General features: G+C 41.7%; 1 long non-coding RNA gene across 1 annotated transcript; it reads right to left on the bottom strand.

Moving 5' to 3' along the window:
• Positions 1-358: 358 nt before the first annotated feature.
• On the bottom strand, positions 359-5143 carry LOC146805308 (uncharacterized). Its single transcript, XR_014967827.1, has 2 exons — positions 5019-5143; positions 359-2551 (listed from the first exon to the last, which is right to left on the bottom strand). It is a non-coding gene; the product is annotated as an uncharacterized LOC146805308 (long non-coding RNA).
• Between the last annotated feature and the right edge of the window lie 22010 nt (positions 5144-27153).

Consider the following 27153-nt stretch of genomic DNA (forward strand, 5'->3'; position numbering starts at 1 on the left):
CAAATCCTATTCTATTTCATTAAAGAATTCTGACATGCAGACTGAAACATGCACTTTCAATACCAGCAGCAGACTTCCCTGCTGAGCAGTAGCTTTACTACAGTGATCTAATGAGCAACTAGAGTGCTAACATTCTGAATTTATGGCAAATGTGTGACACATCTGAATGCCTTCTTCATTGAATCAAAGTAAAAAACTGACAGTATGCCTACTGAGGAGACTGCAGTAAATGAGGAAATTAGGAAACTTCATAACAAGTCTCCCAAGTGTTTTGAATGTAGCTTCTCACCAATAAGCCACACCCGATCCCTGCACTCCCACCTGGGAGGCAAATAACAAAATGCAAAGACTCTATCACTTTTAGAAAAAGGCTTGGGGTTTATTACATAATACTCTCTAAGCAAAGGCAATCTCAGATACCAAATGCATAAGATTCAAATATATGTAGCAAACTTATAATCTAAAGGCATGAATCAATAACTGAGCAAACTATAATACTGATTAATAAACAAGCAATAACTGATATAAGATAAGGTACACTGGACGTCCTGCAAGAGATCAGAAAGATATACATATATAGAGAGCAGAGGCGTACTCTGGATGTGCACCTCCCACACCACAAAGAAAACACCTCCAATGATCAAAGAACCACACAAATCAATACATCACCTGGTGCATACACTGCCCACTTCTGACTGGGGGAATTACAGCCGGGGATCAGAGCTCAGCAAGCCAGGGTTCAATCCGAGATAGACACGTCTGCCCTCGCTCGGAATCCAAACTCCCAGTTTCTCAGCCTGCAACCCTCAGCTATAAACACACTAGAAGATTCGTGAAAGACCTCCTCCCACCGCCAGAGGAATTTTACCAGAACTGGCCAAGTTCCAAGCAAGCATCTCCATGGCAGTAAGGAGCTCTCAAGTCTCTTCCTCCATTCGCACTTCTTCCAGCCTCTGTCTTGACGAAGCCCTCACAAGGCCTTCCACAGTACACTAAACAAAAACAATCACTCAGGAAAACACCAAGACCTTGAATGTGAATAACCCAAACAACTTGCAAGCACGGTTGTGCACGCAGCAGCAAGGCAGAGTCAGACATGAGGCCCTGTCAAAGGCAATAGTCCGCACCTATAATTCTCATCCACACAACTTACAAGCACCACTGTGCACACAGAAAAGTTTGAAGCAAGGTAATTTCAGAAGGTAGAATGACATTAGACCACGTCAAAGCCAATAGGTCAAAGTCATAATTCACCTAACCCAAATAACATTATACACTTAATCCCTCAGTATACAACATTGAGCACATGTGTGCACCACCACCCACAAGACTGCACCTCAACATCCCATACCTTCTATTCTTGGAAAGACTATTCCACTAAAAGACAGAAGAAAAGCAGGCATATGCAAACCCATCCTACATTAAGGCTAAGGTAACATAACACACTTAAGCCAGCACAGAATGGTGGTGGTTGAGGGTCATCATAGGGTGTCAGACCACAAAAGTGGCTGATTCCCTACATTGCACCCCATGACCCTTGATCATCACCATTCACATATGTCAAAAACAAAATCTAGCAAATACATAACTGAAAAACAAAACTATCATTAAATCACTGCATATCTCAATGGAAGCAAAATCATTTAAAACCACATTTCGAAATTAAAAGTCACAACTACTAAAAAGCACATGTTGAAACAGCAACTCATGTGTTGAAGTGGCTACACAAAAATACATAATTCAAAACAAATCATGACTAAAAAGCAACTATGATCAAAATGCTTCATTGCAAAACTGAAAAACTCATCAAAAGTATATGAGAATCACTTTAGAGCACAAAGTCTGCATTCTCTAAATACATGTAGAAGCAATAACTCAGGTGCATCTAGAAATAGCTCATATATATCTGGATACATGTTGAATGGATACACAAAATAAATGAATCAAGCTTTTGAATGCTCCTAATGCCTCTAATTGTTAAACTGGAAACTCTACTGCCAAACTCATATATTGTAGCAACAGCTACAGGTTATTACTGTTCACTAACTCAGAAAATATCTACTCTGATTGCAGCAAAGCGTCTCTATCGTTTTTTTCTCTCTAAAATCAAAAACAGTCCTTCTGTGTGACAAAACACACAGCCGTCTCGCATCTGAACTTCAAGTTGATAAAACAGTTCTGGCAAAGCACATCCTGTAGTTCCTTCTTTTGTTTTGTCTTCACCGTCACACAAGCAGTCACCCTGTATGATAGACACACAGCCTTCATGCATGTAAAGTCGACCTCACGTGACGGAAACAGTTCCACACACTGCTGATCCCTCTTTGCTTGAAAAGAAGCAGTCCATCATGTTCTCTGGTATATATCTGTATCTCCTTGACAAGGGAGGACCCCATCCAGTCTGGTCTGCCACAGGCATCAGCCGCCACCGTCTGGTCTGGCGATCACTCCAGGCTTGAGGGGGGAAGGGGAGAGAGAAGGGGGGGGAGAGGGAGGGCCCCACTCACACGGGAGAAGGGAGTCCCACTCACACGCGGAGAACTGGGCGAATCTGAAAAAGAAACAAGCATCACTCTTCTTGCAAAAAACATTTTTCAAAAGTACACTTCTTCCGTCTTGCATTTCTAAAAATACAATATTTTAATTTCTGTCTACATAGGTCTGCTCCAGCTCTGGGGAATTGTCTAAAAATACCTCCAATGCTTTAGCCTCTGAATTCTTGGTAAAATCTCTCTTTTTCTTTACACAGCAAGAAGGGCTGGGGAAGTCTCCTTCTCTCACTTCTCTCACTGCACCCCTCACAGGTGCTGCCCCCCTTCACAAATCTCTGCAGACACCAAATGGCCCCTCAACAAGCAGAGACGTCTCTGCTGTCTCTAGCTCGCACCTTATCTCTTCAAGGTCAACGTGCTCTGAACTCCTGCTGCCAACTTTCGTCTGTACCTATCTATCTGCTCTGCCTACCAGGGAGTGGAGCTGAGATGACCCCTCCCGTAGGAATTCCTCCTTAGCCTTCACAGAAAGCCTGAGCTTTTCTCAGCGTTGCTGGATGATCTCATTGCAAGCCTCCCAAACATCAATCTGAAAGACGCTTTCAAATGACCCACTCCCAGAACAACTCTTTACATGTCTGAGAGGAAAAACAGCTTTAACCATTCCTTACCTCCAGCAAGACTTCACATTCTTTAATCTGAAAATGCTCCCCCATTCTGTCCAACTAATTCTAGCAAATTCTTAACTGTTATTAGTCTATCACCTCATGAAAAAAAAAACTAAACTGCTCTTGACATATCAAAAAGAAAAAAGCATTGGCAATAGCAAAAGTCACATATCAAGTCCCATGCTACTTCTGTAACAATATCTGGGACAGCATCAGTCAAAGAAGGTATATATTTGTTCAGTTAATAATAATCAACTGTCATGCACCAAGAATTGTCACCACCTCAATCTGTCAAGCCCTAAATGATCTCACTGATCCCTTCACGCCCATCTGGCATTCTGTACTGTTTCAAATTAATTTCCTTTGTAACATAGGGCACCTTCACTGGGAAATCTTGTGTTTCAAACTCCACTTCAGGACTTTCTATCAAATCCTGTGCAAACTGTTTTCCTGTCTGTACATGCCACTTAATAACCATTGCAATCTCCCATAGGCAAACCACATTTTCTCTACCAGTATCTTGTGGTGCGCAAACGCACAAAATCATCTGCATTTGTCCAGCATCTGAATTTAAAAGTAACCTTTCATGTCCCTGCACTTTCCTGTAATCATTGTACACAATCTGCTGTTCACATTCAAAATCATATTGTTGCATTTCTCTTTCGAAGCAAAATGTATCATTCACTGTAATGTCTAATTTATGTCCGCAACCGGTGATCGTTAAGCCTAAAACATTAGTCTGTTTACTTTCATGCACATTCCTTTCTGGCTGAGAAAGCTCCTCAGAAGAATTAATTAAAACCGTCTGTGTAGCTCGTAGACTGACTGCATTCTCTGTAACATTTATCACATCTGAATCATTCTGGCTGGTCAAAGTAAACAGCTTCACAGCCTGGTACACGTTTAATTCTGTCTTCAAAGATATATTTTCAAACTGGGCATCAACTAGCTCTGTTTTCAACTCACTACGTTCTTTTTGCAAATGCCCACATGTTTGATGCATATTAACCAACACATTTAAAATAACACCGCTGTCTCTGTCTAAAATGTCATTAATCTCCTGCTGATTAACACCCTTCATTGCAACTCCGGAGTCTTTAAACTCGAAGGAGTCCCACGCTTCAGAGTTATGTTCTGACATTTTACATTCACTTTGCAACTGAAAACATTTGATATTTATTCCTTAGCAAACACTTGAAAGGGATCCAGCCCTTTCTGCCTCATGTAGCAAGCTATTTATAAGCACTTTTTACAAAACACACTTAAACACACACACACACACCAATTCTAACTCAGCACAATTAGCTCACGTCACGAGCCAGCACATCATATGGGCTACCCCCATGCAAATAAATCAATTGATATCTAAGAGTCTGCTTTCAATTTCTAAAAAAGAAACCATATTTCTTCCCCTTTTAAAATCAATGTTCAGATCCTGCAACCGACTACGCCAAAATGTTTTGAATGTAGCTTCTCACCAATAAGCCACACCCGATCCCTGCACTCCCACCTGGGAGGCAAATAACAAAATGCAAAGACTCTATCACTTTTAGAAAAAGGCTTGGGGTTTATTACATAATACTCTCTAAGCAAAGGCAATCTCAGATACCAAATGCATAAGATTCAAATATATGTAGCAAACTTATAATCTAAAGGCATGAATCAATAACTGAGCAAACTATAATACTGATTAATAAACAAGCAATAACTGATATAAGATAAGGTACACTGGACGTCCTGCAAGAGATCAGAAAGATATACATATATAGAGAGCAGAGGCGTACTCTGGATGTGCACCTCCCACACCACAAAGAAAACACCTCTAATGATCAAAGAACCACACAAATCAATACATCACCTGGTGCATACACTGCCCACTTCTGACTGGGGGAATTACAGCCGGGGATCAGAGCTCAGCAAGCCAGGGTTCAATCCGAGATAGACACATCTGCCCTCGCTCGGAATCCAAACTCCCAGTTTCTCAGCCTGCAACCCTCAGCTATAAACACACTAGAAGATTTGTGAAAGACATCCTCCCACCGCCAGAGGAATTTTACCAGAACTGGCCAAGTTCCAAGCAAGCATCTCCATGGCAGTAAGGAGCTCTCAAGTCTCTTCCTCCATTCGCACTTCTTCCAGCCTCTGTCTTGACGAAGCCCTCACAAGGCCTTCCACAGTACACTAAACAAAAACAATCACTCAGGAAAACACCAAGACCTTGAATGTGAATAACCCAAACAACTTGCAAGCACGGTTGTGCACGCAGCAGCAAGGCAGAGTCAGACATGAGGCCCTGTCAAAGGCAATAGTCCGCACCTAAAATTCTCATCCACACAACTTACAAGCACCACTGTGCACACAGAAAAGTTTGAAGCAAGGTAATTTCAGAAGGTAGAATGACATTAGACCACGTCAAAGCCAATAGGTCAAAGTCATAATTCACCTAACCCAAATAACATTATACACTTAATCCCTCAGTATACAACATTGAGCACATGTGTGCACCACCACCCACAAGACTGCACCTCAACATCCCATACCTTCTATTCTTGGAAAGACTATTCCACTAAAAGACAGAAGAAAAGCAGGCATATGCAAACCCATCCTACATTAAGGCTAAGGTAACATAACACACTTAAGTCAGCACAGAATGGTGGTGGTTGAGGGTCATCATAGGGTGTCAGACCACAAAAGTGGCTGATTCACTACACCAAGATGGCCACCAGAGACAAAAGAGCCCAAATGTAGCACAAATATCACCGAGATGTAGCCCAAGTATAGCCCAATGACAGAAATCCCAGAGTGTTTTAAAGAACAACTAGAGCGCTAACAGTCTTACTTATGACAAAGGTATGGCACACCTGAAGCCATCTTGATTGGAATAAAGTGATAACATTTAAAACATTTAATTTGCAAAGGAACAAAATGAGGGGGTTCATTTTGCCATAGAAATTATGATTAGTGCTGCAGAAAGAAAACTTAGGGCACATTTTGACTTCTCAAATCCTCTTCTATTTCATTAAAAAGTTCTGACATGCAGTCTGAAACATGCACTTTGAATACCAGCAGCAGACTTCCCTGGTGAGCAGTAGCTTTGCTACAGTGATCTAATGAGGAACTAGAGTGCTACCATTCAGAATTTATGGCAAATGTGTCACATCTGAATGCCTTCTTTGATGGAACCAAAGTAAACAAGCATTGAAAATACAATAGGTCTCGCCCTCGTTTAAGTTAAAGCAATTCTGTTTGTAATTAGGTGGCTTTTTAGCTTTGCTTTTATTAGTGTTTTTCAAAATTTCATGTACATAACATGCATATATGTATATGTATGCATGCATTTATATTTGTATTTATATAGATATGCAGATTATATATATGTTTATATATGTATGTATGTATATTATATATATATATATTCACTGAAAAAACCATAGGTTTCAGGGGTGTTATAGTTAGCTGGACTTTTCACTTGTACAAAACCATTGAAATTCCCCCGTTATAGTTAGTTCAGCTAACTATAACTCGCGCGCCCGCAATGCACTGCTGATGACGTCACATATTACATCACTCATGACATGGTCAGTGACATCACTCATGACATCACTGATGACATCTCAAATGACATCACTGATGACATCACTGATGACATCATCCAGTGAATGTGTGTTATTCTGAAAATTAAATATGTTTTATATATGTATATCTCAAGGTCGATGGAAGAATAAATGGGTATATAAGTGTCTAAATGGATGATTTGTTTTTGAAAAATTGATTGTGTAACTGACTGATTAAGTGTATCATAGTGAATACATGGCTTAGTGAGTAATGTTTAAATATGTAAATATCTGTATCAGTCTCTCACTTTGTGTATAAGTGGCTGCATGGGTTGGTGAGTAGCTACATGGGTGTCTATATAGGTTATTAGTTGGTTTTTTGAGTATCAGTCTGAGTGTCTGCATGGTTCGGTGGGGGTATTATGTAGTGCATAGGTGCATGAATGAGTGACTCACTTTTTGTATGTGTTGAACACAGTATGTGTGCAGGACTGTATGGGTGGATGAGTGTGTGTATGGGTGTGTTAGTGAGTGAATGACTGTCTCAATAGTGTATTTATGAGTAACTACATATGTTTTAAACTAGTATATGTGACTATTGGTGTATATATGTGAGTATATGTGAGAGTGAGAGATTGAAAGAGTTCCTGTATGAATAAGTATGTGTTTCTATAAGTGATTGTTTAAAAGACTAAGTATGTGTAAGTTTCCGTAGAAGTAAGTGTGGTGGTGTGTGTATAACTGTATATGCAAGTAAATGTATGTTTGATTCTTTATTAGCATGAGTGACTATGTGTGTGAGTAACTCTATGGATGAGTGGCATTGTGTAACAGGATGTATAGGTGTATGAGTACATATGATGAGTGAGTACATGTATGAGTGACTGTATTGGACTGTTGGTGAATGAGTGGATGTGTATGTGGATCTTAGAATTACTGAAGAGGTTGTTGTAACTGGTATTGGTATGTCCATTGTTTTGAAAATTTTAGTCTCTATTTTTGAATGTGTGTATCAAAGGTTATATTAGGGTGAGAGGAGGTCTGCCACTCTATCACAAGGATGATGTCATCAGTGATGTCATCAGTGATGTCATTTGAGATGTCATCAGTGATGTCATGAGTGATGTCACTGACCATGTCATGAGTGATGTAATATGTGACGTCATCAGCAGTGCATTGCGGGCGCGCGAGTTATAGTTAGCTGAACTAACTATAACGGGGGAATTTCAATGGTTTTGTACAAGTGAAAAGTCCAGCTAACTATAACACCCCTGAAACCTATGGTTTTTTCAGTGAATTTCTGAGGTTTTTTAAATGCTAATTCCTAACTATAACATGCCTGAAACCTATGGTTTTTTCTGTTAATTTCAAAGGTTTTTTAAATGCTAATTTCTAACTATGCCTACAGAGATAGGACATGTTAAGAAAGAAGAAAAAATGCACAGAAAGAAACAAAAGAAGTGCAGAAAGAAGCAACAGAAGTCCTCAAATACGAAGATAAGTGCAGGAAGAAGGATAACGTGCAGAAAGAACAAAAAGAAGAGCAGAAAGAAGCCTTGTTGCAAAATCATCCTGTACCCTCAACTTTTTCAGACGGATACTGGTGCTAACTGAGTCTGACTAACCAGTCCTAGAGCCAGTGCTATGTTAAAAGACACTTAGAATACAGTGAAAACACCTACATACACTAGGGAACATTATGCGTTGGGGTCCCCCTGTGATTAGCCTTACCTCCTCTATAAGCCCCTAGTATATAATAGGGCATGGGGATTAAAACTACCTCTTAAAACAGGCCACAGGGCGTTTTTGCACACGTTAACTCAGGCCCCATCCCCTCCTTTCACCATTGTGTAAACACGCCCTGTGTCCGTTTTTAGTTGGGAGATTAAGTTCATTTGAGTCCTGAGGGTCCCTAGGGTCCAACTAGCCCACTAGGTACCTCCAGTAAGTGCCACAGAGCTGCGTTGCAGAGAGGTGTAAAAAGTGGCACGGCCTGGACCACCTCTCTGCAATGCAGCTCAGTGGCGCTTACTGGAAGCACTTGGTGGGCTAGTTAGCCCCCAGGGGCCCTCAGTATTGAAGGGAAATTATATCCCCAATTTAAAACGTGCCATGGTGCGTGTTTGCACACGTCACCTCAGGCCCCGTCCCCTCCCTTCACCACTGTGTAAACGCGCCCTGTGGCTGTTCTAAGTTGAGAGATTAAGTCCCCTTGAATCCTAAGGGTCCCTAGGGTCACACTAGACCACTAGGTACCTCCAGTAAGCGCCACAGAGCTGCGTTGCAGAGAGGTGTAAAAAGGGGCTTGGCCTCAGAACACCTGTCTGCAGCGCAGCTCCCTGGCGCATACTGGAGATGCCTGTTGGGGGCGCGTTTGCAGAGTGCTGCATGGAGGGGGCATGGCCTCCGGCACGATGCCAGTCTTTTATTTATTTTATTTTTTTAAGAAGGGGGGCTGTGTGGTTCCCCTTCTTATTCTAATTTATTGGCCCTGATGACCCCATCCCCCAGGGCCTGTCTCCTAATTATATTTTTTTGACCCCAATCCCCAGGGCCGGCCACTGTTTTTTATTATTTTTAAAAAATATATATTTATAGACACACCTAGGACATGCTGGACAAACCGTACGTACCTATGACCATGACGATTTGCGTGATATTCATTAAAAGGCGACTATGCATGCAATTAATCCACGTGGAATGTATTTACACCACTAGTGAAGCTCTGACATGTCTGATGCTCTACCGTGCCTAATCCCGGTAGACACCCTTGTCGTTTATTTATACAAACATGGGTAGCTATTGACGGGCACATTTAATACACATGCACACCAAGCCATTCAAAGGGGATTCGACAAAAATTCGACCAAAACTATGCAAGAAACCCCCCTCACAGTTAATAAAACACACATCCACTGCCGGATGTGTAATACTTTTTATTTTACTCTCTGGAAAGGGGACGAACATCACTTGCGAGTCACAGCGCGCTCCTGACAGAGCCCAATGCTGTGTTACACCCACCATTGCCTGCCGAGTGCCACACACCTCTGTATTGTATTCCACTAGCTAGTGCATATGCTATGACACTCTCTAGCCCATGTGCACTGTAACACCACCCCGTGAAAATGTCATGCCACACTTGTCTTCGCACGGGTTATATTGCCCCATCTAACGTGCCTTCCTCGATGCCTATGTTATAACGCACAGTGCTATGCCATACATATTACAATTTGGGATCCATATCTTTGTCACAGTGCATATGCAACGTTACACTCCCCAGCACATATTTTATATTACAACTTTAGAGACTAGTTAGGTTACACAACACTGCCCTGTGCATATTACACTCTAAGGCGCATATCGCATAGCACGCGCTAGTGCCTGTGCTATCTCGCGCTCTCCAATGAATCTGTCATTGCGCACAATGTATTGCATATTATATTTCACGCCTGGTTCATCTTATATCACACTTTTTGGTGCATAGTTTATACCATACACTATATCTAGTTTTCATTTTCAATCGTGCTCTCAGGACTATGTTCTATATAACACTGTGTTCACCTACCCTTTTCACGGGCATTACATTTTGCGATAGGGGGTGGAGGGTCAGGGGGTGTTTTTGCCAAGTGAGCCCGGAGTCACAGTCACTAACGTCTTCTTCTTCCTGAATAAAAGTGAGATTATGCTGCATACTTGTTCATATTTTAAGTAGTTTGCACAGACAAAATGTTTTAAAAACAATAAAGTTTCTAATACCCGCCTTCTCTGAACAGTTAGCTTGCTGCCCCATCCCCCTCCTCCCTATCCTCTGTTGTGTGAATCCATGGACTAGCCTCCTCCCTCCTGCCATGCATGGTCTGATGTGCTGCCACTGCCCTCAATTTAGTATGATGTACCAGTCCACTCCTCCTGCCCTCCATTGCCCAATTCTATGCCCCATCATTGACCTCCTGCTTAAACTCTGTGCTTGGCTTGCTGCCCCTATTCTCCTTCCCCCTGCCCTCCGATGTCTTTGTGCATGCCCCTGCTCCATCCTTTTTGCCCACCATGTCCCATGGACCTGCCACTCCTATCTACTCTGAGTGTTCTGTTGAGCTGCCACTCCCCTCCCACCTGCCTAGCATTGTCAGATGACTGTAACCTGTCCCTGCCACCTCCACCCTGCCTGTCCACATGCCATGCCTCTATCCTCTTCCTCCTGTCCTACATGGTCCATTGTACTGCCACACCCTTCTGCCCTCCCTGGTCTGTTGTGCTGCAACTGCTCCTCCTGCCTGCCCCGTGTGGTCTGTTGTGAGGCCCCTTCCCCTGAACTTTCTTGTCTGTGCACAGGTCCTGACCCTCCCTTCTATCCTCCATCGTCCTTTGTGCATGCCCCTGCACCCTCCTTCTTGCCCATCATAGCCATTGTGCTGCCACTAACACTCCCACTTGCCATGCATGGTCTTCTGTGCTGCCATGGCCCCTCCCACCTTCCCTGTGTGGTCAGTTAGCTGCCCCTGACCCCCTCCCACCTTCCCTCCATGGTCTGTGTGTATGCCATCACAGTCTCACTGTTGCTCTTCATGTTGTGTCTTGCTTCTAGTGCCCATCCTGCCTGACCTCCATGGCCATCTTGCTGCTCCTGCCCTGCCCCCTTGCCCCCAGCCCTCTGTTTACATGTGCAGACCCCTACTCCCTCCCTCCTGGCTTGTCTGTTCCATTGTAATGCCCCTGATCCGTCCCTCCTGCCCTTTATGGTCTGTTATGCTGCAGCCTTCTCTCCTGTCTGTCCATTATGGTCAGCTAGCTACCATTGCCTCTTGCCCCTCTGTTCTCTGTTGTCCATGTGCATGGTCCTGTCCCCTCCCTCTTGCTTTCTATGGATTGTTGTGCTGCACTCCCGTCCTGCATGCACTGTGTGGTGTATTGTGCTGCTGCAAACCCTGATGCCTGCCCTGCAGGGTCAGTTTGGTGCACCTCTCCATGTCTCTCCTGTCCTCTGTTATCCAAGTCCATGTCCCTATCCCATTTCCTTCCATGATCCAATGTACCATACTTGCGAACATTTTGAACTTGGTAAGAGGGAGATTTTGAAAAAAAACTGGGGTATTGATTTTCCCCTTTGAGTTACATTGAAAAAGAGGATATTGTAGACAGGAGACAGATCAAATAAAGCCCATTTGAGCTTAAAAACATTGGACGTTTCCTGGCTGAATCGGGTCTGTTGGCATGTATCGTTGTACTACCATTGCCTCTTCCTTCTGCCCACAATGGTCTATTACATTGCCACAGCCTTGAAGGAGGGTAGATTTTGTATCACAGGGGGCCCCTGGCCCGTTCTGTCCACACCTGAAGTATGAGACCCTTGTCCTTGCCCTGCCAGCCGCATTTGTAGGCCGTATTAAATTGACCAGCGGGTCCTGTGTTGCTATATAATTATCCTGAGACATCCTTACCACTCAGCCAGCATAAAACCCCTGTGTAGGCCCTTCTGTTCAATATGTAGGCCTCTTTGTTAAATTGACCATAGCTCTGCAATTTTAGTGTATAGCAGTCTGAAGGCAGGTCTGCGAGGCCTTCTGCTCCAAACTAGTAGCCCCCACCCTACCCGAGTGCTCCGTGCTCGGTATCAAAGTTCAACATCCCCCTGAAGCTGTCGACATACAGTAGGCTGCATCCTGGACTGGTACTTGCTTCCTGGGCAGGTTTCCCGCTTTTAAGGAAGTGGCAACCGCAGAGCGTCAAGTTAGGAGAACTGAGGAGATTTTATACATGAATATATTGAATTCCTGTACAATACCCATTATTTTCTGCTTGCTCTATGGAACTTACGATAAGCGATTGGCCTGAGAGACTGACCTTTTCACCCAGTCCATTGTCAGCATTAAGTGGGTAAATGACGAAATGTCTGGTAAAATCTGCAGACGAAGCTTTTGTGTAGCATACGTAGGTAGATGTAGCGTGCAAAGGAGCCCACAAAATGATATAAAAAGGGAGCGCCCACAGATATCGACGGACAACCTCGCCGTCTGTATGTAGGTTAACAGGCTGTGCAGGTTTTCCCCAAGAACTGGGAGCTCTTGTCTTCCTTTGCTTAAAATGTCTTGCTCTGCTTTGCTTGAAGTATCTTATTCTATTTTACCTATATGAAATGTCATGTTATGTTTAACCATTGTTCTCTTTACTTTTGCATTTAAAAGATGTTGTATTGTAATTGCAGGAATGCTTGCTCTAAGGGTAAATGTGAGTGTCCCTAGGTAACATTTTCCTTGGTGTAACTTGTTTCTCATGATGCATTTATAGATGTGTTTTCTCTCTCTCTCTGTCAGTAAATTAATTGAGATACAGAGAATATCATGACAGCTGTATGATTATCTGGATTCTGTATTTTGTACTTTATGTCTCTATTCTGCGGTTTCTTTGAAGTTGCATCTTCTCATTAAACTGCCATTGTATTCTGCCTCCAATTCCATGTCTCATATGTCTGTTTTCTTCATTTTTGGAGCAAGCGTTCCTAGGCACCCCGGCTCAAATTAAGGTGCCCCTTTTGTCCCTGACTCACTCTCCTGCTCAGTTCTGTGGTGGCTCCCGGGGCTCTGGGGACCGCCCCTAGCTTCCTTCCCTCCAACAGCCTCTCTTGCAAGTCCTGTATTGTTGGTTTGTTGCCCCTGCCCCCCTTTCCACTGCCCTCCGTAGTCTGTTGTGCTTCCACGGCCCTTCCTGCCTGCTCAGTGTGGTTAAATTGTTGCCTTTGCACCCTCCTACCTGCCTTCAATTTTCAGAGTCCGTGCCCCTGGCCTCTGCCTCTCAACAGTATCCTAATGAACAACTAGATTGCTAACATTCTATATTTATTACAAAAGTGTGGAACGCCTGACATCATCTTGATGTAATCAAAACTTTAATACCTAGAGCATTCCTTTAGAAATTACATATATGAGAGGGTCTTATTGGCATCAAAATTATGGTTAGTGCTCTAAAAGACTAAAATAAGGACATATTTTCTGAGTTTTCAAATAGCGACAAAGCACTTTTAAATTATTTGTTATCTTTATGTTTTTTTATCTAGTTGACAACTTGATTAAATGTTGCACTTAGGGGAGAGGATGTGGTGTTACTTCCAGAACTGCAGACTTTGCAACTGGGGAACCAGGCTGAAGTTTCTGCTTCAGCTCGACATTCTGTGATTCTGGTCAAATCACTTAGTCTCCCCATGTCTACAACCAAAATGAATTTGTTCTTGTGTGATGTAACCAATGCTCATGTAAAGCACTCCAATACCTGACAAGTCTGCACTATATAACACTGCAAAAACACAAAATAATAAGTGTTTTGCACACTTCTGTCATTGGGCTATATTTGGGCTATATCTGGGTGATTTTGGGCTACATTTGGGCTCTTTTGTCTCCGGTGGCCATCTTGGGAGATTTATTTGTTATGAAGTTTCCTAATTTCCTCATGTACTGCAGTCTCCTCAGTCGGAAATGCTTTCAGTTTTTTACTTTGATTCCATCATGAAGGTATTCAGATATGTCACACATCTGCCATGAATTCTGAATGTTAGCACTCTAGTTGCTCATTAGATCACTGTAGTAAAACTACTGCTCACCATGGAAGTCTGCTCCTGGTATTAAAAGTGCATGTTTCAGTCTGCATGTCAGAATTTTTTAATGAAATAGAAGAGGATTTGAGAAGTCACTCAAAATGTGCCCTCATTTTCTTTCTTCAGCATTAATCATAATTTCTATGGCAAAATGAACCCCCTCATTGTGTTCCTTTTTAAATTAAATGTTTTAAGTGTTACCAGTTTATTCCAATCAAGATGGCTTCAGGTGTGCCATACTTTTGTCATAATGAAGACAGTAAGTGCTCTAGTTGTTTTTAAGAACATTCTTGGACATTCTGTCATTGGGCTATACTTGGGCTACATCTGGGTGATATTTGGGCTACATTTGGGCTCTTTTGTCTCTGGTGGCCATCTTGGGAGACTTATTTGTTATGAAGTTTCCTAATTTCCTCATTTACTGCAGTCTCCTCAGTAGGAAATACTTTCAGTTTTTTACTTTGATTCCATCAAGAAGGCATTCAAATGTGTCACACATTTGCCATGAAATCAGAATGTTAGCACTCTTTTTGCTCATTAGATCACTGTAGTAAAGCTACTGCTCACCAGGGAAAACTGCTGCTGGTATTGAAAGTGCATGTTTCAGTCTGCATGCCAGGATTTGAGAAGTCACTCAAAATGTGCCCTAACTTTTTCTTTCTGCAGCACTAATCATACTTTTTATGGAAAAATGAACCCCCTCATTTTGTTCCTTTTTAAATTAAATGTTTTAAGAGTTACCACTTTAATCCAAGCAAGATGGCTTCAGGTGTGCCATAAATTTATCATAAATAGGACGGTTAGCGCTCTAGTAGTTCTTTGGAACACTCTGGAAAGCTGCAGTAGAACACAAAGGAATCAACTGACAGTCTCTGCCCTTGTTGGATGTACATGTTTTACTGAGAATGTCAGACTTCATTCTCACATGACTGAGAAAGATAATGTGAATTTACAGAAAATAAGCTCTCAGTTTAGCTTATAGATCACCTTCCAAACCTCTGTGGTAAAAGCATGAGAAAATATTTTTCTCTTAATCATGATATCCCAGCAGAAGGCTTTTTCACATGGTGAAATCACCTTAGAACATACCACAATTCCTAAAATGAGTATGGTACCATCAACAAATGATTTATAATGTAACTAAAGTCTTAAAATCTTCTATTAACTGCAATGCTTTTTAATGAGGTGCTATCATGTATATTGGTCCCAAGATGGCTGCCAACACTTCTTGGATGAAGTGCTGACAGCCAATCAGATCTCAGGATGAGATGTGTGGTTAGGCTCCGCCCACATATATATATTGATTTAAATGCTATTTTCTCAGGAACTACTGAACAGATTTACACCAGACCTACAAAAGGCACTTCCTTGACCTGAGGACTACCTCTCTGCCAAATTTCAAGTAACTCTGTTCAGCCGTTCTGGCTGTAGCTGTGTCTAAAGGTCCTATGGAAAAATGCATGGGAAAAACGCGTTTTGGGACCCCCCTTTTTTCTCAGCCCCCGCTTGACGAATCCCCCCGAGACTTTCAGGGTAGGAGCGGAGCGTAGCGCCCCACCTATTTTGAAAATTTCGCGAGGATTCATCGACCGGCGCCAAAGTTATTCCAAATAGAATGTTGCGGATTTCCTATGGAAACAGGGTCCTAACTATAACTATCTACTGGCGACCGCCAGTAGATAATACACATACATATATATAAATGCATATGCATATATGTGCATATGTGTGCGTGTAGAGAGAGGTAGAGAGAGGTAGAGAGGTAGAGGTGTAGAGGTAGAGACATTGAGGTAGAGAGGTAGAGAGTAGTAGAGAGAGAGGTAGAGAAAGGTAGAGAGGTAGAGAGTAGAGGATGAGTAATAGAGAGTAGAGAGTAGAGAGAGAGTAGTAGAGAGTAGCAGAGAGAGTAGCAGAGAGTGATTAGGAGAGAGTAGTAGAGTGAGTAGTAGAGAGTGAGTAGTAGAGAGTAGTAGAGAGTGAGAAGTAGAGAGTAGTAGAGAGAGAGTAGTAGAGAATGTGTAGTAGAGAATGAGTAGTAGAGTGAGTAGTAGAGAGTAGTAGGAAGAGTAGTAGAGAGTGAGTAATAGAGAGTAGTAGAGAGTGAGTAGTAGAGAGTAGTAGAGAGTAGTAGAGAGAGAGTAGTAGAGAGTGAGTAGTAGAGAGTGAGTAGTAGAGAGTGAGTAGTAGAGAGAGAGTAGTAGAGAGTGAGTAGTAGAGAGTAGTAGAGAGTGAGTAGTAGAGAGTAGTACAGAGTGAGTAGTAGAGAGTGATTAGTAGAGAGTAGTGGAGTAGTAGAGAGTGAGTAGTAGAGAGTAGTAGAGAGTGAGTATTAGAGTGAGTATTAGGGAGTAGTAGAGAGTGAGTAGTAGAGTGAGTAGTAGAGAGCAAGTAGTAGAGAGTGTGTAGTAGAGAGAGAGTAGTAGAGAGTGAGTAGTAGAGAGTGAGTAGTAGAGAGAGTAGTAGAGAGTAGTAGAGTAGTAGAGAGTAATAGAGAGTGAGTAGCAGAGAGAGTAGTAGAGAGTAGTAGAGTGAGTAGTAGAGAGTGAGTAGTAGAGAGAGAGAGTAGTAGAGAGTGAGTGGTGGAGAGTAGTAGAGTGAGTAGTGGAGAGTAGTAGAGAGTGAGTAGTAGAGAGTAGTAGAGTGAGTAGTTGAGAGTGAGTAGTAGAGAGTGAGTAGTAGAGAGTAGTAGAGAGTAGTAGAGTAGTAGAGAGTGAGTAGTAGAGAGTGAGTAGTAGAGAGTAGTAGAGTGAGTAGTAGAGAGGGAGTAGTAGAGAGAGAGTAGTAGAGAGTAGTAGAGAGTGAGTAGTAGAGTAGTAGAGAGTGAGTGGTAGAGTAGTAGAGAGTGAGTGGTAGAAAGTAGTAGAGAGTAGTAGAGAGTGAGCGGCAGAGAGTGAGTAGTAGAGAGTAGTAGTAGAGAGTAGTAGAGTACTAGAGAGTAGTAGAAAGTGAGTAGTAGAGAGTGAGTAGTAGAGAGTAGTAGCGAGTGAGTCGTAGAGAGTGAGTAGTTTAATTTAAAAGGGAACACAATGAGGAGGTTCATTTTGCCATAGAAATTATGATTAGTGAGGAAAAAAGAAAAATTAGGGCACATTTTGAGTGACTTCTCAAATCCTCTTCTATTTCATTAAAAAATTCTGCCATGCAGACTGACACATGCACTTTCAATACCAGCAGCAGACTTCCCTGGTGAGCAGTAGCTTTACTACAGTGATCTAATGAGCAACTAGAGTGCTACCATTCAGAATTTATGGAAAATGTGTGACACATCTGAATGCCTTCTTGATGGAATCAAAGTAAACAAGCATTGAAAATGCAATAGGTCTCGCCCTCGTTTAAGTTAAAGCAATTCTGTTTGTAATTAGGTGGCTTTTTAGCTTTGCTTGTATTAGAGTTTTTCAAACTTTCATATACATACCATGCATATGTATGCATATATTGTTTGCATGAATTTATATTTATATAGATATGCAGATTATATTTATATGTTTATATATGTATATATATATATACACAAACATATATATAAATGCATATGCATACATATATGTGCATATGTGTGCATGTACAGAGAGGTAGAGAGATAGAGGTGTATAGGTAGAGGTGTAGAGGTAGAGAGGTAGAGGTAGAGAGGTAGAGAGTAGTAGAGAGAGAGGTAGAGAGGTAGAGAGTAGAGAGCGAGTAATAGAGAGTAGAGAGTGAGTAGTAGAGAGTAGTAGAGAAAGTATCAGAGAGAGAGTAGTAGAGAGTGAGTAGTAGAGAGTGAGTATTAGAGAGTGAGTAGTTGAGAGTAGTAGAGAGTGAGTAGTAGAGTGAGTAGTAGAAAGTAGTAGAGAGTAGTAGAGAGTGAGTAGTAGAGAGTGAGTAGTAGAGAGTGAGTAGTAGAGAGTAGTAGAGAGTGAGTAGCAGAGTGAGTAGTAGAGAGTAGTAGAGAGAGAGTAGTAGAGAGTGAGTAGTAGAGAGTGAGTAGTAGAGAGTGGTAGAGAGAGTAGTAGAGAGTGAGTTAGAGAGTGAGTAGTAGAGAGAGAGTAGTAGAGAGTAGTAGAGTAGTAGAGCATGAGTAGTAGAGAGTGAGTAGTAGAGAGTAGTGGAGTAGTAGAGAGTGAGTAGTAGAGAGTAGTAGAGAGTGAGTATTAGAGTGAGTACTAGAGAGTAGTAGAGAGCGAGTAGCAGAGAGCAAGTAGTAGAGAGTGTGTAGTAGAGAGTGAGTAGTAGAGAGTGAGAAGTAGAGAGAGTAGTAGAGAGTGAGAAGTAGAGAGAGTAGTAGAGTAGTAGAGAGTGAGTAGTAGAGTGAGTAGTAGAGAGTAGTTGAGAGCGAGTAGTAGAGAATCAGTAGTGGAGAGTGAGCAGTAGAGAGTAGTAGAGAGTGAGTAGTAGAGAGTGAGTAGTACAGAGTGAGTAGTAGAGAGTAGTACAGAGTGAGTAGTATAGAGTAGTAGAGTGAGTAGTAGATAGTGAGTAGTAGAGAGAGAGTAGTAGAGAGTGAGTAGTAGAGTAGTAGAGAGTGAGTAGTAGAGTAGTAGAGAGTGAGTGGTAGAGAGTAGGAGAGAGTAGTAGAGTGAGTAGTAGAGAATAGTAGAGAGTGAGTAGTAGAGCGAGTACTAGAGAGTAGTAGAGAGTGAGTAGTAGAGAGTGAGTAGCAGAGAGAGTAGTAGAGAGTAGTAGAGAGTGAGTAGTAGAGAGTGAGTAGTAGAGAGTAGTAGAGAGTAGTAGAGAGCGAGTAGTAGAGAGTGAGTAGTAGAGAGCGAGTAGTAGAGAGTGAGTAGTAGAGAGTGAATAGTAGAGAGTGAGTAGTAGAGAGAGAGTAGTAGAGAGTGAGTAGTAGAGAGTAGTAGAGTGAGTAGTAGAGAGTGAGTAGTAGAGAGTAGTAGAGAGTAGTAGAGAGTAGTAGAGAGAGAGTAGTAGAGAGTGAGTAGTAGAGAGAGTAGTAGAGTAGTAGAGAGTGAGTGCTAGAGAGCAGCAGAGAGTAGTAGAGTGATTGATAGAGAGTAGTAGAGAGTGAGCAGTAGAGCGTGAATAGTAGCGAGTGAGTAGTAGAGAGAGAGTAGTAGAGAGTGTAGTAGAGAGTGAGTAGTAGAGAGTAGTAGCGAGTGAGTAGTAGAGAGTAGTAGAGAGTGAGTAGTAGAGTAGTAGAGAGTGAGTGGTAGAGAGTAGTAGAAAGTAGTAGAGTGAGTAGTAGAGAGTGAGTAGTAGAGAGTGAATAGTAGAGAGTAGTAGAGAGTGAGTAGTAGAGAGTAGTAGAGCGTGAGTAGTAGAGAGTGAGTAGTAGAGAGTAGTAGCGAGTGAGTAGTAGAGAGAGAGTAGTAGAGTAGTAGAGAGTGAGTAGTTGAGAGTGAGTAGTAGAGAGTGAGTAGTAGAGAGTAGTAGAGTAGTAGAGAGTAGTAGAGAGTGAGTAGTAGAGAGTGAGTAGTAGAGAGAGAGTAGTAGAGTAGTAGAGAGTCAGTAGTAGAGTAGTAGAGAGTAGTCAGTCAGTGTCAGTCAATGTCAGTCAATGTCAGTCAGTCAGTGTCAGTCAGTCTGTCTGTGTCAGTCAATCAGTGTCAGTCAGTGTCAGTCAATCAGTGTCAGTCAGTCAGTGTCAGTCAATCAGTGTCAGTCAGTCAGTGTCAGTCAGTGTCAATCAGTGTCAGTCAGTGTCAATCAGTCAGTGTCAGTCAGTCAGTGTCAGTCAGTCAGTGTCAGCTAGAGCAGCTCTGCTGACCTGGTTCTCTGGCTCTAAAGCAGCTCTGCTGACCTGGTTCTCTCTCTCTAAAACAGCTCTGCTGACCTGGTTTCTCTGGCTCTACAGCAGGTCTGCTGACCTGGTTCTCTGGCTCTAGAGCAGCTCTGCTGATCTAGTTCTCTGGCTCTACAACAGCTCTGCAGACCTGGTTCTCTGGCTCTAAAGCAGCTCCGTTCACCCAGTTCTATGGCTCTGAAGCAGTTCTGCTGACATGGTTCACTGGCTCTATCGAAGCTCTGCTGACCTGGTTTTCTCCCTCTAAAGCAGCTCTACTGACCTGGTTTCTCTGGCTCTGCAGCAGCTCTGCTGACCTGGTTCTCTGGCTCTAGAGCAGCTCTGTTGACCTGGTTATTAGGCTCTAGACCAGCTCTACTGACCTGGTTCTCTGGCTCTAAAGCAGCTCTGCTGACCTGGTTCTATGGCTCTAAAGCAGCTCTGCTGATTTGGTTCTCTGGCTCTAGAGTAGCTCGGCTGACCTGGTTCTCTGGCTCTAAAGCAGCTCTGCTAACCTGGTTCTCTGGCTCTAAAGCAGCTCTGCTGGCCTGGTTCTCTGGCTCTAAAGCAGCTCTGCTGACCTGGTTCTCTCCCTCTAAAGCAGCTCTGCTGACCTGGTTTCTCTGGCTCTACAGCAGCTCTGCTGACCTGGTTCCCTGACTCTAGAGCAGCTCTGCTGACCTAGTTCTTAGGCTCTAGAGCAGCTCTGCTGACCTGGTTCTCTGGCTCTACAGCAGCTCTGCTGACCTGGTTTTCTGCACTCACGACGCACGCACCCGACTTCGCGAAAATATATTTAAAAATAATATAAGTTTCTTATAAGTACAAATATATTATTTTGATGAATATCTTACATAATCTCTTGCCTTAATATGTATATTAAAGACACATACATATCATTTTGGAACATAAATTTTTTTTGCGGGAGTCGCGCACCCAGCGCGCCCCAGCACGTATATGATGTCACGCGGGACCCGCTAGCATGCAAACATCTCGTACCGTAATGCGCATGTGTCGCGCATGCGCGGGAGCAGGAGTCGCAGACTGGTCGCAAACCAATCGCGCATATCACGTGATATTAAATGTATATGATGTAACTGAAAAACACGCAGCCGTCGCACACCATACACGGATCCTTCATGTCATTTGAGATGTCATCAGTGATGTCATCAGTGATGTCACTGACCATGTCATGAATGATGCAATATGTGCCATCATCAGCAGTGCATTGCGGGCGCGTGAGTTATAGTTAGCAGAACTAACTATAACGGAGGAATTTCTATGGTTTTGTACAAGTGAAATGGGCAGCTAACTATAACACCCCTGAAACCTATGGTTTTTTCTGTGAATATATATATATATATATATATATATATATATATATATTACCTACTGGCGGTCGCCAGTAGGTAGTTATAGTTAGGACCACGTTTCCATAGGAAAACCTCAACATTCTATTTTTGAATAACTTTGGCGCCGGTCGACGAATCCTCGCGAATTTCTCAAAATAGGTGGGGCGCTACGCTCCGCTCCTACCCTGAAAGTCTCGGGGGGATTCGTCAAGCGGGGGCTGAGATAAAAGGGGGGTCCCAAAACGCGTTTTTCCCATGCATTTTTCCATAGGACCTTTAGACAGGGCTACAGCTGAACAGAATTACTAGAAATTTGGCAGAGAGGTAGTCCTCAGGTCAAGGAAGTGCCTTTTGTAGGTTTGGTGTAAATCTGTTCAGTAGATTCTGAGAAAATAGCCTTTAAATCAATATATATATCTGAGCCCGCTTACGGTACGCTTACCGTACGCTTACGGTAAGCGTACGGCGGCGTGCGCGAGCGCGATTCTGATTGGCTGTTAGATCTTAGTAAACATTCGAATCGGTCGAAACCAGGAAGCGGCGGCCGCCATTTTGTGTACTTCACTCTGAAAAAAAAGAGTGAAAACAAGGAAAGGGGGCAATGAGGAGAGTTACAGACCCCCTAACATTTGTAAGGGGGTCAAAGAAGGACAGAAAAGTACAAAAAAACCATTTATTGATTTAAAAAAAAATCACGGGGTACGCGTACGGTAAGCTTACGGTAAGCGTACGGTAAAAAAAAAAAAAAATAGATAAATGAAAAGCAGATTTAAGAGTTTAGAAATTAGGGAGCTCTAAAAAGAGCTGTTGTGTTTATGAAGTCATTTTTTTAGTGGTACCTACAAGTAAGTACCGATGCAGAGTCTAAGGTTCAAGAGGAAGACTCTGTTCCCTTCATCATTGAAGTGCACACCATCTCCTCTATAAATGTCTTGCATGTCATAACGCAAGTTGTTGTGGTAAATGGCACCCATACCATAGTCACGGAGGAAAGCAGAAACAGATTTGTTGACGTGCTTTCTTGCTTTGTCAATTTGTGGACAGAAATGATTGGACCAGTTCCATTTTTGCCTTTGGCATATGTTGGAAAACACAAAGGCAGTTTTAGGGAAAAGTGTAAACAGTTGTGCAAAGGTGTCCTTCATAAGCATTTCCAGACCTACCCCAGTCAAAGTGCCTAGGTCATTGCCACCACAGTGCACTATTATGAGGTCAGGGTGTTGGATTTGAATGAAGGATTTCACCAATGGCATCAATTGGTGCCACTTTAACCCTCTCTGACCAATCCATTTAATGTCTACATTTGGCAAAGCAAGGTCTCTCACCATATCTGTTTTCTCTGCAAACTTTTCACTCCAGAAGACATAGCTGTGCCCTACAATCCACACTGTGAACATCTTCAAAGGAGAACTGGATGCACTCAGGAGGTGTCTTTCAGTAGAATGGCAATAAGAAAAGAAAGACAGTTTGGAAATGGAGGCATACATATTTTTTTAAAACAAAAAGAACTGGTTGGCTGTTTCATACCATTCTAGAATAAAAACTAGGCTGTATGTGAAAATTAATAGAAGCATGTTTTGTATTGGTACAAAAAAATGTGTAACCAAAGAACAGTACTATGGATTTGCTGTAAGGTTTGAAAAGTCAAGCACTCTTGCTCTGTGGAATTGAAACATTGTGTGTCGAACTTCTGACCTAACTGCACACAGCAGTGTTCCATGAGCTGTTGCTATGGTAGCAGGCAGAAGTCAAGTTGGGGGAAGGGTACTAGGCAGAAGTCAAGTTGGGGGCAGGGTACTTTTGGAAAAGGGTTGGTTTTCAACCAATAGAAATGTGTGAATACATGTGAAAAAAAGGGGGAAGCACTGAGATTTGAAACTTACATGTATATGTGTGGAAAAATAGAGGGAAAGTTTGCCATTATCTGGTTCTGCTGAGAGGAGAGAGGTGAACAGAACAGAGATCCTGGCTCTGATAATCTGCTGTTTGAGTGTCACATTTCTTTCACAACTAACTAATTTTAAAGGTGAGTTTACAGTTTGAGAGGGGATGTATGTGGTAACTTAAGAAATGAATAATAGAAATGGGAATTGTTTTTGTTGTAGTTACACATGGTGGTTTCATAATGTGTCAGTGTGTAAAAGTGATTTACACTTGCCCCGAAAAAAAAAAAGAGCAGTAAGTGTGCTTTCAAATTGGCAAAGAAATTTCGTTTTGGCACTAATGTGAAAACATGACTCTGTGTGCATAGAAGAATTATAGGCAGAGATTTATTGCGTCTTGCTCTGGTGATTTCACAGTTGCATTAGATGGAAAGGGGGAGCGAATTTTTGGGGGAAGAAGCAGAGGCTTAGCACACACCCATGTCCTTGCCGTGTATAGTCATGCACAGTATTTACAAGCGAGTGGGGTTTTCAGGTTTAAGTCTGTAATGCAAATACATTCAGCATCACTAAGGCTGGTTGCCCTTGGTGGAGTGTAGGCAGTCACAGAGAATGCACATGGTGGTGGTCTGAAAAAAAAACAGCTTGGACACGTGCAATTAAATAAATCAAAAATAGTGGTTTCATAATGTGTCAGTCTGTAAAAGTGATTTCAAATTGTAAAAAGAGATTTTCACTTGGCCCGAAAAAAAAAAGAGCAGTAAGTGTGCTTTCAAATTGGCAAAGAAATTTCGTTGTGGGACTAATGTGAAAACATGACTCTGTGTGCATAGAAGAATTATAGGCAGAGATTTATTGCGTCTTGCTCTGGTGATTTCACAGTTGCATTAGATGGAAAGGGGGAGCGAATTATTGGGGGAAGAAGCAGAGGCTTAGCACACACCCATGTCCTTGCCGTGTATAGTCATGCACAGTATTTACAAGCCAGTGGGGTTTTCAGGTTTAAGTCTGTAATGCAAATACATTCAGCATCACTAAGGCTGGTTGCCCTTGCTGGAGTGTAGGCAGTCACAGAGAATGCACATGGTGTTGGTCTGAAAAAAAAACAGCTTGGACACGTCCAATTAAATAAATCAAAAATAGTGGTTTCATAATGTGTCAGTCTGTAAAAGTGATTTCAAATTGTAAAAAGAGATTTTCACTTGGCCCGAAAAAAAAAGAGCAGTAAGTGTGCTTTCAAATTGGTAAAGAAATTTCGTTTTGGCACTAATGTGAAAACATGACTCTGTGTGCATAGAAGAATTATAGGCAGAGATTTATTGCGTCTTGCTCTGGTGATTTCACAGTTGCATTAGATGGAAAGGGGGAGCGAATTATTGGGGGAAGAAGCAGAGGCTTAGCACACACCCATGTCCTTGCCATGTATAGTCATGCACAGTATTTACAAGCCAGTGGGGTTTTCAGGTTTAAGTCTGTAATGCAAATACATTCAGCATCACTAAGGCTGGTTGCCCTTGCTGGAGTGTAGGCAGTCACAGAGAATACACATGGTGGTGGTCTGAAAAAAAACCAGCTTGGACATGTGCATTTAAATAAATCAAAAAAAGTGGTTTTATAATGTGTCAGTCTGTAAAAGTGATTTCAAATTGTAAAAAGTGATTTTCACTTGGCCCGAAAAAAAAAGAGCAGTAAGTGTGCTTTCAAATTGGCAAAGAAATTTCGTTTTGGCACTAATGTGAAAACATGACTCTGTGTGCATAGAAGAATTATAGGCAGAGATTTATTGCGTCTTGCTCTGGTGATTTCACAGTTGCATTAGATGGAAAGGGGGAGCGAATTTTTGGGGGAAGAAGCAGAGGCTTAGCACACACCCATGTCCTTGCCGTGTATAGTCATGCACAGTATTTACAAGCCAGTGGGGTTTTCAGGTTTAAGTCTGTAATGCAAATACATTCAGCATCACTAAGGCTGGTTGCCCTTGCTGGAGTGTAGGCAGTCACAGAGAATGCACATGGTGTTGGTCTGAAAAAAAAACAGCTTGGACACGTCCAATTAAATAAATCAAAAATAGTGGTTTCATAATGTGTCAGTCTGTAAAAGTGATTTCAAATTGTAAAAAGAGATTTTCACTTGGCCCGAAAAAAAAAGAGCAGTAAGTGTGCTTTGAAATTGGCAAAGAAATTTCGTTTTGGCACTAATGTGAAAACATGACTCTGTGTGCATAGAAGAATTATAGGCAGAGATTTATTGCGTCTTGCTCTGGTGATTTCACAGTTGCATTAGATGGAAAGGGGGAGCGAATTATTGGGGGAAGAAGCAGAGGCTTAGCACACACCCATGTCCTTGCCGTGTATAGTCATGCACAGTATTTACAAGCCAGTGGGGTTTTCAGGTTTAAGTCTGTAATGCAAATACATTCAGCATCACTAAGGCTGGTTGCCCTTGCTGGAGTGTAGGCAGTCACAGAGAATACACATGGTGGTGGTCTGAAAAAACAGCTTGGACATGTGCATTTAAATAAATCAAAAAAAGTGGTTTTATAATGTGTCAGTCTGTAAAAGTGATTTCCAATTGTAAAAAGTGATTTTCACTTGGCCCGAAAAAAAAAGAGCAGTAAGTGTGCTTTCAAAATGGCAAAGAAATTTCGTTTTGGCACTAATGTGAAAACATGACTCTGTGTGCATAGAATAATTATAGGCAGAGATTTATTGCGTCTTGCTCTGGTGATTTCACAGTTGCATTAGATGGAAAGGGGGAGCGAATTTTTGGGGGAAGAAGCAGAGGCTTAGCACACACCCATGTCCTTGCCGTGTATAGTCATGCACAGTATTTACAAGCCAGTGGGGTTTTCAGGTTTAAGTCTGTAATGCAAATACATTCAGCATCACTAAGGCTGGTTGCCCTTGCTGGAGTGTAGGCAGTCACAGAGAATGCACATGGTGGTGGTCTGAAAAAAAAACAGCTTGGACACGTGCAATTAAATAAATCAAAAATAGTGGTTTCATAATGTGTCAGTCTGTAAAAGTGATTTCAAATTGTAAAAAGAGATTTTCACTTGGCCCGAAAAAAAAAGAGCAGTAAGTGTGCTTTCAAATTGGCAAAGAAATTTCGTTTTGGGACTAATGTGAAAACATGACTCTGTGTGCATAGAAGAATTATAGGCAGAGATTATACTTCTCAAACAAACATATCAGACGGTATTTTAAAGAAAAAAGTATTGTTTTTAGATGATATTTTTTTAGAATAATATGCATTTCTGTAATGATAAGTTTAAGTGAAAAGAGATTCTGGGCTTTTTTAATACAATCTTTGTGATTGTTAATTTTTTTTGCCCGCTGTAAAATGATGAATGCAATTGCTTTCACAATTAATAGTGAAATGCAATTTATTCTGAAAACAGCAAAAATAAGGCAAAAATATTTTTTGGTAAAAAATGTAAATATGTGTACTGTATTATTAAATGGTTTAAAAATATTAATACTTTTTTCTTTATTTTCAGATCGATATAGAAAATTTTCGGAAACTACAACCATTTTAAAAACTATTTTTTAAAAAAACAAATGAATAAATATTTTTTTGAGTGAGTATGGTAAGTCAATAATAAAAATTGTAGTCTCTCAAGGACTTTATAATGTGATAAATGATTTTTAGTGGTTTTTTTTAAAAAATAAAAAAAAGGTACGCTTACCGTACGCGTACGGTAAAAAAAAAAAAAAAAAAGTTTTTAAAAACAAGTAAAAAAAAGATGGAAGATAAGGTTGGCTCTTAAAAGAACCGTTGTGTTCATGCAGGGACAGAGGAAAGGAAGCATGGGAAAATCATTCAAAGCTACAAATGTGCTGATCTATTTTGTTGTTCACTAGGGAAACACTGGTCTCCCTATGACAAATTAGACCTTTACAAAAT

The sequence above is a fragment of the Triturus cristatus genome, chromosome 8 (assembly GCF_964204655.1).
Source record: "Triturus cristatus chromosome 8, aTriCri1.1, whole genome shotgun sequence".
In the NCBI taxonomy this organism is placed as follows: domain Eukaryota; kingdom Metazoa; phylum Chordata; class Amphibia; order Caudata; family Salamandridae; genus Triturus; species Triturus cristatus.